General features: G+C 43.8%; 2 protein-coding genes across 2 annotated transcripts in view; one reads left to right on the top strand and one right to left on the bottom strand.

Moving 5' to 3' along the window:
* LOC124605991 (GTP-binding protein Rhes) overlaps positions 1–15,339 on the bottom strand; it is a 621,089-nt gene that overhangs the window by 558,866 nt on the left and 46,884 nt on the right. The gene's annotated exons all lie outside the window — the stretch shown is intronic.
* The window catches only part of LOC124605440 (calcium uptake protein 3, mitochondrial-like), a 212,550-nt gene continuing 200,715 nt past the window's right edge, over positions 3,505–15,339 (top strand). The window contains exon 1 of the mRNA XM_047137113.1: positions 3,505–3,882. The gene's annotated coding sequence lies outside the window, so the exon portion shown is untranslated. The remainder of the gene's footprint in view (positions 3,883–15,339) is intronic.

The raw sequence follows: 15,339 nt of genomic DNA, 5'->3' as shown, positions 1-15,339 counted from the left end.
TTCTCGCATGGTCCGTTTTGCCTGCACATACGAATGGGGTTTAGGTCTGGTGCAGGAGGAGGCCAGTCGAGAAGAGAACTTTCATTCTGCTCCGCAGACCACTCCTCCACCATCGCATTCATGTGTATAAGAGACTGGTCCTGCTGGAAACACATTAGTCCCTCATGATATGAAGGTTTGGAAAAAAAATAGCATTTTTGGAGGGGATCTGACGAGGCATGAGCAATTAATGTTAGTGTAGCTTCCCGGCCGCGACTGGCGAAAGGGAAAGAATACTGCTCTTATCTCGCTGAGAGAGAAAAAGGAATCACATTCCTGGAAGACTGCATCAAAATACATTCCACTGTACAACACCAGCTATCCTCACTGATATTTGGCGGCTAGGTGTGTTACGCTCGGTATGCTGCCAAACTGTGCTATGGTTTATGAAAGTAAATAAAGACGATTATTTAAAAAAAACCATGTAATTGTAAGAATGCACCATTTGTAACATGTGGCAGATGCACAGCAAATTAATTATTCCTCTATTTTCACGATGAATATCACACCGCACGTGTATAGGCACATAATCAACTGTAAAATAATAAAAGTATCTAATTTTATGTACGAAGTTCTCGTGTACGAATTACACTCCATTTCTGGAAATTTATTTGAATTCCGAAATTTTCCTTTGCCTTTCCTTTCCATGCCATTTATGAAAATATTAATAAATAAAATGTACTGAGCATTACTTCTATTTATTTGCAGTGTAAGTAAGCAAAAATGAAAGAAGAAATAAAGAAGGTGTCACCAGAGGGCACGCGCTCACACACACACTTTACAAGTTATTAAAAGAAATATTTTTATCCATCTGTAGCAACTGTAGCTGTATGTATATTGAAATAACCAGCAACCACTTGCATAAAACTGATTGCTCATTATGGCATCGACATACTGCATTGTTAAAAGAAATTAATTTAAAATGTTCGGAGTGGATGCGATAGCTTGCTAAAAGACAGCGATGACATCATTTTATGGGCGCTGTTTTATGTACGAACCATTAAATTGTTGAGAGATAAAATAAGATCCATTTACTATTTGGACGAGACATGGTTGAATGTACACATACAAGAAGTAACGCCAGAAAATTCTCTAAACAAGCGTTTTTGCTTTGTTTAGCCACGGGAAACAAGGGCCCACCAGGTAAAGGAGAACGCCTGATTATCACACGCACTGGGAACAACGCAGGATCCGTCGAATACTGTTGAGAAGCTTCGAATCCAAGAAGAGGGGACATTATTATGAGGAGATGTGCACCGATGCGTTCGGGAAGTGGTTTCAAGAAGTTCTTTCTCGGATTTAGGAAAACGAAGTTTTTTCTTGATAACGCAGCGTACTATTCTCGTCGAATAGAAAAAGTTCCTGATGCGCATTCCAATAAGCAAGATATGTCGGAATGGATAAAACTATCGCATTTCAAGGCAGTATGATGAAGGAAGTACTATTAGAAATCGTTAAAAGAAACAGGGTGGCAGACAATGAATATGCGGTAGATGAAATGGCTAAAAATACATGGAACACTGTTCTTCGAATTCCTTCGTTTCACTGCAAATTACATGCTCTCGAGTTAGTTTGGACCACAATCAAAGGCAATGTTGAAGTGATGCAGCAGAAAACAGGTCATACAAAATGTAGGAGGTTAAAGAACTACCATAACAAGCAGTAAGAACATTGACTGTGGAAGACTCGAACACACGTGTCCTCCATCTGGTGGAAAAAGCTGAAACTCAGATGTGGAAATTAGACTTCATTATAAAGGAGAGAATCCGGTTTCGTAAACTGATATACGGCCGGGAGAGCGGTGTGCTGACGACATCCAGTGACGACTTCGGGTGAGGATGACACGGCGACCGGTCGGTCCCGTTGGACCTTCATGACCTGTTCGGGCGGAGTATAGTTTTTATAAAGTTAGTTTTATCCTTCCTTTAACATTATTGTAACTGGTGTTGTTGTTATTATTGTTTGTGTTTGAATCTACTATTTGGTCAGTCGGTTTTTTACGCTTTCTTTCATTTAATGAACAAAGTAAGAGCATATGGACTATCAGACCAATTGTGTGATTGGATTGAAGAGTTCCTAGATAATAGAACGCAGCATGTCATTCTCAATAGAGACAAGTCTTCCGAAGTAAGAGCGATTTCAGGTGTGCCTCAGGGGAGTGTCGTAGGACCGTTGCTATTCACACTATTCATAAATGACGTCGGAAGTTCACCGAGGCTTTTTGCGGATGATGTTGTGGTATATCGAGAGGTTGTAACAATGGAAAATTGTACTGAAATGCTGGAGGATCTGCAGCGAATTGACGCATGGTGCAGGGAATGGCAATTGAGTCTCAACGTAGACAAGTGTAACGTGCTGCGAATACATAGAAAGAAAGATCCCTTATCATTTAGCTACAATATAGCACGTCAGCAACTGGAAGCAGTTAATTCCATAAATTATCTGGGAGTAGGCATTAGGAGTGGTTTAAAATGGAATGATCATATAAAGTTGATCGTCGGTGAAGCAGATGCCAGACTGAGATTCATTGGAAGAATCCTAAGGAAATGCAATCCGAAAACAAAGGAAGTAGGTTACAGTACACTTGTTCGCCCATTGCTTGAATACTGCTCAGAAGTGTGGGATCCGTACCAGATAGGGTTGATATAAGAGATAGAGAAGATCCAACGGAGAGCAGCGCGCTTCGTTACAGGATCATTTAGTAATGGCGAAAGCGTTACGGAGATGATAGATAAACTCCAGTGGAAGACTCTGCAAGAGAGGCGCTCAGTAGCTCGGAACGGGCTTTTGTTGAAGTTTCGAGAACATACCTTCACCGAGGAGTGAGGCAATCCTACGTATATCTCACGAAGAGACCATGAGGAAAAAAATCAGAGAGATTAGAGCCCACACAGAGGCATACCGACAATCCTTCTTTCCATGAATAATACGAGACTGGAATGGAAGGGAGAACAGATAGAGGTACTCGAGGTACCCTCCGCCACACACCGTCAGGTGGCTTGCGGAGTATGGATGTAGATGTAGATTACACTGTAGCCAAAGTTCGTGCACAGGGTTTTTCTCACGAGCGACGCACGCTTCTCTGCGACGTCAGGCCGGCGGCCAACTGCACAGTGTGCACGAAGGATTTTAGACACCATTGCTTTCACTTGCCCAGGTCGTAATCAGTCACGTGAAACTATTTCGCCCTAGCTCTCGGTGAATAGACGTACAGTCATATTAAGGTGAGAGGGGTTAAGACGGAGTGGTTCTTGAAAGCGGGCCGCTTCCCCGTACACGACGTTCCGGATCGCGCGCTTATCGCTGCATCCTGCCGGACCGACCGCGCGGAGCTTCGCAGTTGGCGAGGTCGTGCCGACGCCCTTGCCTCGAACTCGCGCGCCGCGGCCCCATTGGACCGCTGCGCGTGTCGTAACTGCCGCGTGTGCGGCCTTGGCTGATAAACCGCACAGCCGGCAGGCTTCCCGAACGGATTGCGTCAAGGCTCGCGCTGTGGTCGCCGGCCGCTAGTTGCTGCGTTGCGGCGCGGTCGCCAGCTGCTGGTCGCTGACTCCGACTCGCAACAAGTGTCTGTGCTCGTGGCGGCGGGTGTGTGCGAGTGTCTGTGTTTACCTGGCGAGAGGGCGGGCGTGCGGGTCGGCCCCCTGTGTGAACTCCTTAGCGCTGTTTGCACCGAGGCGGAAGGGAGCGTCGGATACATACCGCAAGCGGTGTGCAGCGCAGTACGCGCCAGTGTTTTAGCAAGTGCCTGGTTGTTCGGAATCTGTGCTCTTCAGCGGCAGCTGGAACTACAACCAACACTGTGCGTGTGGGCCACAACGTCGGTATCCAAGGCGTACAAAGGTAAACAATTACATACTCAGCTGTTGATGAAAGTAAACCGCATCCGCCCACTATCTGCTGATATTTTGGGGTCAAGAGGAATGTTCCATACGAGTCGTCGGCGTTGACCAGTGATGTTAATGACAGCTGTCACGTCACCTTTTGGTGCATATATTGTTGTTAGTTGTGGAAGCCAAACGAATTTCAAAGAAGGAAAAAAAAACTGGTTATGGTGAGAGATTGAGCTGCAGGTTAGCTCGAGGTACTGGTTAGGTTGGAAAGTGACAGTTTAGGTGTAAACTGGCGAAGCCAACGTTTGTCATATTACTGACTGGTCTGTAGCTTAGCCCGTTTGAAAAATCGACAGTAAGATACTTTATAGTCGCCATTTTGTTTACGGCATTTGTCGCATGTTTTCTATGTCACTGGTTAAAGCCGTCGATCCTATTGAACATTCCTGTATATCCACATTTTGCTTCGCGGCTGGCGTCTGTGAACCGATGATAGCTCCCACGTATAAAAATAAATTACTCCTCGGCGCCCATATATTGTTGTTTGTGCAGTGTAATCTGGTCGATTAGCTAAAAGGAGTGGGTTGAACCTACCGATAAAGAACGTCGGCTTTGACCCGTGACGTGACGATGTTGTGACATGTACAAAAAGGAAGATAGCAGAAGACTGACAACATTTGTTTTGCCTCTATATTAATTTTTGCAGTGTAGTTGTGGCCTGAGGGTTAGGTTAGATTGAAAGGTGACAGTCTGGTTGTGATTTGGCAAAGCCACCGAATGTGAATACGACATTATGGTTCTGGTGGCATACTTATTTGCGGTGCAGTCAGAGGCCTACGTTAGGATGGTAGGTAACTGATTGTGAACTGAGGAAGCAGTATCGAAAGCGTGAGTGGACGTGCACACTGACTTTAACTTAAGACGTAATGATGTGTAACATCGTAGGGTGCAAACAGAAATACAACACAGACAATATTTGTTTTGCTTCTATAGTCCTTTTTGGAGATGTAAGACGTAGTAGTAGTAGTAGTAGTAGTAGTAGTAGCAGTAGCAGTAGTAGTAGTGTAATACTGATGCGAAACGCAGCCCAAGGTTTAGATTAGGATGTAAGATGACAATTTGGTTTTGAAATGGCGAACTCAATGAATGTGATGTCACAACAGTAGTAATAATTGTCTCTCTTGTGCATTGTCAGCTTGTGGTCCATGTAGCACCTTGTTTTTCACTAGCTTATGGTTCATATTGTTGTTACTCTCGAACGGTAGTCGGTTACTTACAGCAAACGTCATGAGGGAACAGGTTTCCCGTAAGTAGCAGAGGACTGACAATATTTGTTTTTCCTCTATTATTTTTTTGCAGTGTAGTTGTGGCCTGAGGTCTAGGTTAGATTGACAGGTGACAGTCTGGTTGTGATTTGGCAAAGCCACCGAATGTGAATACGACATCATACTTGTGGTGTCATACTTCTTTGTAGTGCAGACAGAGGTTTATTATTCTTAGTCAACCGAAGAGTCCGGCTTTGACCCGTGACCTAAGGCTGTGTGGCGTGTGACGTCACGACGACGTGGAGTTTACTTTGTGAGTGTGGCATGTTTGTAGGTGTCCTTTTGATGTGATCGGTGATGCTCTCTGGTGGTGTGTTTATGTGTTGTGTGTTAGGTGATATTTTTGGTTTAGTTTGCGTGTGTGGCGTGTTTATAGGTGGCGTACTGTTGCGGTCGGTGGTTCTCTCTGGTGGTGTGTTTATTGTTAGCGTACTATGTGGCGTATGGGGATCATTTGCGTAGTAGCATTGCACGTGTGTGGTATCGGTGGTGACTGTGCTTTCAGCGAAATATTTTTCAGTGAGTTAACGATTCTATTTTTGTTCTGTCGATGTATTGTAGTTTTTTTCTGTTCATCGTGCGTGAATTTTGATAAATCGCTTTGCTATGTCTTTGGTAGGTATGGATAGGACTGATAAGGTCAACAGTTTTCGGTTGTCGGCGATGATGGGGGACAGTGCGTTGTCTCTAATAAAATTTCTGCGGCTATTCGACCTGTTGGCTGAACTCGTAAAGTGTTCAGAGTGTCGTGAAGAAATGAGGCTCACTAAAGTTCCGGCATCTCGGATCAGCGACGGCTATATATGGAGATGTAAGGATAACAGGTCAAGGGAGGTGTTCGATTCCAGTGGATATTGTTTAGTTGATTTTGGGAAGGTTGTGGTTGTTTTATGTTATCGTTTTTGTCGTTTGGTTTAGTGGCGTGTTTATTTTTAATTTGTCCCCACCCAAAAACCCCCAATTTACACCCGCTTATCCCGTTAGTTTCATTATATTTTTGGAGGAATATGTGTGTGATGGTTTTTCGATCTATTTTTGTGTTTGTCATGTTTACGCAATGACGTCATAGTCGCCATATGGCAGTTGTTGTGAATGGTCGTTTCCGCCATATTGGTGACGTCATTGGTCAAAGCAGATGAGTGTAACCGGACGTTTCCGTTAACCCCTCAAAATGCCTAACTTCATAAACAGATATCCAAAAGACGATCGTGGATGAGCGCATATTATTCTTACTACACGTTTCCAGCGATAATGAAAACTTTCTTTCTTAGAGTTGGCAACCCAGAATATTATTTCATGCATAATTGAATGAAAACGTGCAAAATATGTTTTCTTATGACTTATTACCACCCCCCGCCCCCCCCCCCCACCCCCCAAAGATCTGCAATGATTCGAAGTGCATAGGTGGATAACTGAATTGGTTTAAGAGTTCAAAAATGTCTCTCCAGTTTAAATATTTATTGTAGAAACAGGTAACAAACCACTTAAGTTGTAAATAGTTCAGTTCTAAATGGTTCAATCACGGCCGGCTTAGTGCGATTATAAGCCAACTTTAAAGTCCTCCCAAAACCGATCATGATTGAACCAATAAAAATATTTACAGCTGAAGCGATTTATTATCTGATTCTAAGATGAAACTCAGTTCTTTTAACCAAACTTTAAACGTTTAAAGTGCATTTGTTTGAGTCATAGACTTGGATGAAATGTGTAACGTAATTTCGCCGCTACCGACTGAGGACGATGACGTAGACAAGGAAAATGTGTTGCAAGAACAAAGACTGCAACAGTAAATTGACTGTATTGTGGAGCATCAACCATGAAACAAGTACTAGGAGAGATGTCAGAAGTCAGTGGCCTGGTGCGGCTACATGACTTTCTTCCATTAACAGCTGAAGTTCGCCCACAACCTCCTAAAGCGATATGACTGTACTAGACTGCTATTGAAGGTTCATTGGCTTTATAGTTCGGTACGGTAGCATTACCTTGCCCGTGGATTAGCTTTACGATCACTTAACGTTCACAGGTGTGGGCTGGCTCGTAACCCCGTTCCGTAATAACTTCCATTCACTAGCCCGGCTCAGCGCCACGTGTTAACAACCGGCTGTAGCCAATTTAACGTGCACTTCGTAGCAACATAGTCTCTGCTACTGGCTGGTTGCGGAACCAGGAAGTGACTTTATCTCCAGCCTTCCTGTTTATCAAGGCAAGGACTGTCGCCGTCCTGTTAAGCACCATCAAAAATACTTTCTAGACCCACCAACATGAAATAAAATACCCTCACCTGTAGATATGTCGTCTCCAGCGCGTCTGAGAAACAATGTGTCAAGTCTGAACGCATGGCTACGTTGAGAGAGCATGTTCTAAGCTGTGTTATGCGCAAAGTTACTTACAACATAATCATTTCCATTAATTTCAGCTTGCCTGTCGATCAGTGAGTAATTCTACATTCTTTTGAAACTGACTCCCTTACATTCTTGGCAGCATGTTGTAACATAGTGGGTTAAGTGACTAAACTTAAAGCCGCCCACACACTGTGCTTGTTCACGTATAGTTTAGCTGGTGGGAATGCGCCACTTTCTCAAGTTGGAGGCGAATGCACACCTGTTAACGTACTAATCGTATTCCGTGGGCGGCATTTCCTTCAAAATTAATAATTTCGCGAGATGTACTAATCTTGGTTGTGAGACAAAATGATAGGATATACTCGCATTGTAAGGAATGCCTTTCTTGCCGGCCGGAGTGGCCGTGTGGTTCTAGGCGCTACAGTCTGGAACCGAGCGACCGCTACGGTCGCAGGTTGGAATCCTGCCTCGGGAATGGATGTGTGTGATGTCCTTGGGTTAGTTAGGTTTAATTAGTTCTGAGTTCTAGGCGACTGATGACCTCAGAAGTTAAGTCGCATAGTGCTCAGAGCCATTTGAACCATTTTTTTTTTATTTTTTTATAAAGCGTTTCTTCATTTTCTCTGCCTATCTGAGTTTGTGGCCATTCCAAGCAAAAACATCTAGCAAACATTGGGCCTGAAACGCTCGCCTTAAGAGCAATGAGGTCTTGTCCAGTGAAAGAGTCGTGTTTCATATTAGCAAAGATCAACTACTACTCATATCTCTTAAGATATGAATTTTAGAGCCCGTGTTTACTTGATGTGTTTGCTACGAATGATCGTTCCTGTCATATGCCTGGGAACAGATCATTACTCCTGGGACACCATGTATAGAGGGCGGTCCATTGATCGTGACCGGGCAAAATATCTCACGAAATAAGCGTCAAACGAAAAAACTACATAGAACGAAACTTGTCTAGCTTGAAGGGGGAAACCACATGGCGCTATGGTTGGCGTGCTAGATAGCGCTGCCATAGGTCAAACGGCTGTCAACTGAGTTTTTTAAATAGGAACCCCCATTTTTATGACATGTTCGTATAGTACGTAAACAAATATTAATGTTTTAGTTCGACCACTTTTTTCGCTCTGTGATAGATGGCACTGTAAAAGTCACAAACATATGGCTCACAATTTTAGACGAACAGTTGGTAACAGGTAGGTTTTTTAAATTTAAATACAGAACATAGGTACGTTTGAACATTTTTTTTCGGTTGTTCCAATGTGATACATGCACCTTTGTGAACTTACCATTCCTCAGAACGCATGCTGTTACAGCGTGATTACCTGTATATACCATATTAATGCAATAAATGCTCAAAATGATGTCCGTCAACCGCAATGCATTTGGCAGTACGTGTAACGACATTCCTCTCAACAGCGACTAGTTCGCCTTCCGTAATGTTCGCACCTGCATTGACAATGCGCTGACGCATGATGTCAGGCGTTGTCGGTGGATCACGATGGCAAATATCCTTTTACTTCCCCTACAGAAAGAAATCCGGGGACGTCAGATCCGGTGAACGTGCGGGCCATGGTATAGTGCTTCGACGACCAATCAACCTGTCATGAAATATGCTATTCAGTACCCCTTCAACCGCACGCGAGCTATGTGCCGGACATCCATCATGTTGGAAGTACATCGCCATTCCGTCATGCAGTGATACATCTTGTAGTAACATCGGTATAACATTACGTAGGACATCAGCATACATTGCACCATTTAGATTGCCATCGATAAAATGGGGGCCAATTATCCTTCCTCCCATAATGCCGCACCATACATTAACGAGCCAAGGTCGCTGATGTTCCACTTGTCGCAGCCATCGTGGATTTTCCGTTGCCCAATAGTGCATATTATGCCGATTTACGTAACCGTTGATGGTGAATGACGCTTCGTCGCTAAATAGAACGCGTGCAAGAAATCTGTCATCGTCCCGTAATTTCTCTTGTGCCCAGTGGCAGAACTGTACACGACGTTCAAAGTCGTCTCCATCAAATTCCTGGCACATAGTAATATGGTACGGGTGAAATCGATGTTGATGTAGCATTCTAAACATCGACGTTTTTGAGATTCCCGGTTCTCGCGCAATTTGTCTGCTACTGATGTGCGGATTAGCCGCGACAGCAGGTAAAGCACGTACTTGGGCATCATCATTTGTTGCAGGTCGTGGTTGACGTTCCACATGTGGCTGAACACTTGCTGTTTCCTTAAATAACGTAACTATCCGGCGAACGGTCCGGACACTTGGATGATACCGTCCAGGATACCGAGCAGCATACATAGCACACGCCCGCTGGGCATTTTGATCACAATAGCCATACATCAACACGATATCGACCTTTTCCGCAATTGGTAAACGGTCCATTTTTAACACGGGTAATGTATCACGAAGAAAATACCTTTCCGCACTGGCGGAATGTTACGTGCTACCACGTACTTATACGTTTGTGATTATTACAGCGCCATCTATCACAAAGCGAAAAAAGTGGTCCAACTAAAACATTCATATTTATTTACGTACTACACGAGTATGTAATAAAATGGGGGTTCCTATTTTAAAAAAACCGCAGCTGATATCCGTTTGATCTATGGTAGCGCCATCTAGCGGGCCAATCGTAGCGCCATCTGGTTTCCCCCTTGAAGCTAGACGAGTTTTTTCTTTTGATGCTTATTTCGTGAGATATCTGACCCGGTCACTGTCAATGGACCATCCTGTATACAATTTGTTTCGGTTTGAGACCACTAAATATCTCGAAAACGACGCATCCTACGAAAAAAAAAAGTCCTAGGTGAAAAGTTAATGTTAAGAAAGGGAACAGCTGCCCAAATCTTAAACACTCCCCCCCCCCCCCCCCTCTCCCCTCCCGACACCCCATTTTTATTGCACATTCGGATTCCAAGCCAAAAATTACTTACGATTTACTCACACCGTTTTACATTTGCATCGTAAATGAAATGTACAGCCAAATGCATCGATTAACTGCAAAAATAGGCAAATTTCATATTTTTCTATTGCAGTGCCATCTACCAAGAACGCGAAACAATTATTTGAGTAAACTGTACTTATTTTTGGCGTGGAATACGAATATGCAATAAAAATCTACTGCGAGTTTGTGCGTTTTTGCCCCAGTCAACAGTGTTTTTCTCAGACATAAGTTCAGTTGCGCCGTAGCATCTAGTAAGTTGTTAACTAAATACGTAATACTCCTCCGCGATTAAAATAAAAAACATCGTTAAGCCACCTTAAACGAATCAGGATTTCATCATCATAACTTGCTGTAATTGCTAGTAGTAGGCATTACGAACATGTAATGACTGTTAAAGCGTGGGAGACCCTCTTTTATACTTTTACCGATAAAGTAAAATAACTTATTTCTTTGGGCGTGTCCTGTACATAGTAATGCGAACTGCAATAAAAACATCGATTTAACATGAGGTAAAATTAAATGTAATTTTCACTAATTTTTGCATGAGCGAAGGGATCGCGATATTAAAAGAAGTCTGCGGATACCAGTTACTAAATTCTGCCCCTATTTTTATTTCAGATGAGGTTGGATTCGTCCTAAACGTCAGCTAGGGGAACTGAGGATGGTGTACTAGAGCACCGTAACGGGTCGCATAAGGAAATGAAATTGGAAATATAGACGGCTAAAGGTGTTTTTGATTCGACATTTTATATTGAATACCCGAAGCCCCTCAGCCATCTGTATGAAGACTGACTTGCTGTGATGTCAGTATCGTCCTTTGTTTAGCATATAGTTATTTTTATTAAACTGTGTCGTCATGGTGATCTGCTTGAATAGCTTAACACAAACAGAGCTACGTAGCGAAATGGGAGGACGAGCCAAACGCGGGTCGATAATGTCCGCTGGATACTTACAGGGAGCATACTTTCTGTTTGGTTTCCCCTGATCACACACACTGTGAAAACACGACACACGAGACAGAACTCTCACGATTTGCAACAGTGTGCTGCATAGTGTAGAGCCGGTTAATGCCCGAGATGTACTGCAGTGCTGAAGTTGCTCTGCAGCGTTCGGGGATCGAACAATAATATTCTGTGTGAATTTCCTTGATTACTTCTTGTGTCTCTGCGTATCTGTACGTGGCAGCTCTTCGTAAGTAGTGGTTTTGTCAACTATTCTGAAGTCGGAAATGCAGCTACCATGTTAGAGATGGTAACGAAGTCGGAATGCAGAAGTAGAAAGACAGAAATCGGTGCTTATGTTTTGAGGAGAAGTAAGTGATGTAGTAAAGCATGGCTCAAGGAAAGAAGAGAGAAACTAACAGTTATTAGCTTCGGAGTTTCTGGCGCGCGATATCTAAATTTGTCCTTTAAGTCTTCCATATGCTTTAAAAAAATACACTGTATATGAATTGTATTGATATACAGTATATTCAAATAAACGGCACATACTGCATTTCATTCCTGAGTACAGTTCCCTTCATCGAACCATCCACTTGTTTAGTTTGAAGTGTCTTTTTATTTTTTGCAGAAAAACAAGCTATTTCAGGACCAGTGTCAGGTGCACTGTGTGACACTACAAGGTTTAGTACCAGGGTACCCAGACACTACTTAGAGCTGTGCAGTGCCTGAACGGCGAACCGTAAACATTGTACGAGACCCTGCGTAAAAAGCATAGGCCGTGGAGTATTAACTCATCAGGACCGTCATGCAAACACTGACACCGCGGAGATATATTGTTCGTCGACGCTACCCAAACCGAGACCCACAGGTTACTCAGATTAATTTAGTTGGATATTATTCCAACGTAATGATGTTTCTCTAACATGTAGTTGCAAGTCTTACGGCTAAAATGCCGCCTAGGTGCATAGAGCAGATATTTTGAAGTGTGGTTACTACAGAGTGCAGCTGTTACGAGCTTCTAGAATATAAGCTGATTTTAAAGTCGTCGCAACCTCCACATCATTTTTTCGTTCAGCTGCTTACGACGAAGGGGAATCAACGCTCTCCTTCACTCTCGAATCTCTTCGTCCGCATCTCTCTCTTATACCTCATTAATCGATACATAATACTGCTTTGATAGTGTTAAAAATACGATGTAGCTATAATTTAACTTCGGCTACTTGAGCGAATGTAGACGGAAAACCATTTACCATATGCGTACCCAACTTTATAGGAATGATCAGACTACGCGCTGCAGGGTTCACGATGACTTGGCATGAGGCTCCGGTACTGGTACGGCGATGTAGGGTCGAAATGCAAGCAGCGTGCATTAAGTTACAGATAGTCAACATGGGTCTGGACAAGCTGAGCAGGGCTTTACTCGTCAAGCCGTTTTATGAAAACAACAGCGACAGTACTGCTGCTCTTAGTGGGTATCGACGCATTAAAGGAATACGGAGAGGTCCTCTTTCCGCTCAGGGGCTTGGGAATTGCTCCTGGAAGAGGCCGACGGCCAATTGTACGCAAAATGTTCAAGAACTTACTTTTGCCGTCGCTGCGAATGCTGGCTGCAGTGTGCGATCTTCCACGAGCTGCGTGACTACAGCTGAACATTTCATGGTCAACCGTTCGAAAAGTGCTGCGAGCAACTGTGAAATGCTATCTCTGGTACGGTTCCAGGCTGTCGTGGATGCAGATGGTCTTCACACTGAGCAAAGTTTGTAACCTGGAACGTGAACATTGTACCCAATTAACAAATGTTACACTCTTTTATGGAAATCGAAACGTGTTTCTTTCAATGGTTTATTCGTTATTTCTTTTCCGCATGTCCCTACAAATGTTTCCACACAGTTTAATTGTTCTAACGACTTGCCTTTTTTTTTCTGGAGGCTCTCTCAAGTAGTGAAAGGATTTGGAATAAGAACAGCGAAACGTGTGTACGTATGTTATTTATTGAAGTTGTTCCTGCAATATACGCTAACGAAAGAAAAGTACCCGCAGTGGGATCCTCGAGTACGCTTTCGACACTTCCTACGGCGGCTTAACTTCACACTACCTGGCCGGCCGGGGTGGCAGAGCGGTTCTAGGCGCAACAGTCTGGAATCGCGTGACCGCTACGGTCGCAGGTTCGAATCCTGCCTCGGGCATGGATGTGTTTGATGTCCTTAGGTTAGTTAGGTTTAAGTAGTTCTAAGTTCTAGGGGACTGATGACCTCAGCAGTTAAGTCCCATATTGCTCAGAGCCATTTGAAGCCATTCACACTACCTGCAACTTTCCCGGTGGGTGTGAACCCTTCACCACCTTGTCTTCGTGAAGCGGCCCGTTTTAACCTTGGCCTTAATTCGCTTCCTAAGGACACTACTCCAGCCTCGCTCAATCACCTTCAGTTTCACGACCTTCGCATGGAACTTGGCGATAGTACCTTTGTGTACACTGACGGCTCTCGGGCTGACCCTAGCGTCGGGTGTGCATTCGTCATTGGTGCCCATGTCTTTCGATATCGGCTTCCGGCACACTGCTCACTATTTACTGCCGAGCTCTTCGCCTTGTATCAGACCACGGAGTACATATGGAGACACATATTTTTCCATTCAATCCTCTGCTCATACTTACTCAGCGCCATTCAAAGTTTATGTGCGCTGTACACCACCCATCTCTTACTGCAAAGGGTCCAGAAAAAGTCACTTGCTCACTCTTGGCGGAGCCACTGTGATGATTATGTGGGTTCCTGGTCATGTGTGCCTGGAAACGAGGACGCTGCTGCCAAGGCTGTAGTCCTCGTACCTCAGCCCGCTAGTTTCTATATTCCTTCCGACGATCTGTATGTAGGCATCTGTCCGGAGCTGGTGTCCCTTGGTTTCACCAATGGTCCTCCCTTCACAGGAATAAGCTCCGGCTTATTAAGCCTATCCCAGCGGCTTTGACGACCTCCTCTCTGCTCTCCCGCTGGCCGGAGGTCTTTTTAACTGGGCTGCGTGTTGGGCACAGCCTTTTTAGCCATCGTCATTTGGTAAGTAGCGCTACCCCATCACTTCCTACAAATTGCACTCAAGTTTTAACTGTTCCCCACTTCATGACAGAATGCCCATCTTTTAACCGTTTACGTTCCCGCTTTGATTTGCCGTCTGAGTTATCGGCCGTTTTAGCAAATGACGCGCGGCCTGTCCACCGCCTTTTGCTTTTTATCCGCCAAAGAAATATGACGAAGGTCATTTAAGTTTTAGTTTTGGACCTCCGTTTCTGTATGGTGCTTTTTAGCCCTTTTTCCATGTCCCTATTATTACTGTCTTCTATTACTGTCTTCTATTACTGTCTTCTATTACTGTCTTCTATTACTGTCTTCTATTACTGTCTTCTATTACTGTCTTCTATTACTGTCTTCTATTACTGTCTTCTATTACTGTCTTCTATTACTGTCTTCTATTACTGTCTTCTATTACTGTCTTCTATTACTGCCTTCTATTACTGTCTTCTATTACTGTCTTCTATTACTGTCTTCTATTACTGTCTTCTATTACTGTCTTCCCTTCTATTACTGTCTTCCCTTCTATTACTGTCTTCCCTTCTATTACTGTCTTCCCTTCTATTACTGTCTTCCCTTCTATTACTGTCTTCCCTTCTATTACTGTCTTCCCTTCTATTACTGTCTTCCCTTCTGTTACTGTCTTCCCTTCTGTTACTGTCTTCCCTTCTGTTACTGTCTTCCCTTCTGTTACTGTCTTCCCTTCTGTTACTGTCTTCCCTTCTGTTACTGTCTTCCCTTCTGTTACTGTCTTCCCTTCTGTTACTGTCTTCCCTTCTGTTACTGTCTTCCCTTCTGTTACTGTCTTCCCTTCTGTTACTGTCTTCC

This window comes from Schistocerca americana, chromosome 3, assembly GCF_021461395.2.
Source record: "Schistocerca americana isolate TAMUIC-IGC-003095 chromosome 3, iqSchAmer2.1, whole genome shotgun sequence".
NCBI lineage: Eukaryota > Metazoa > Arthropoda > Insecta > Orthoptera > Acrididae > Schistocerca > Schistocerca americana.
This window is presented reverse-complemented; position numbering and strand designations above follow the sequence as displayed.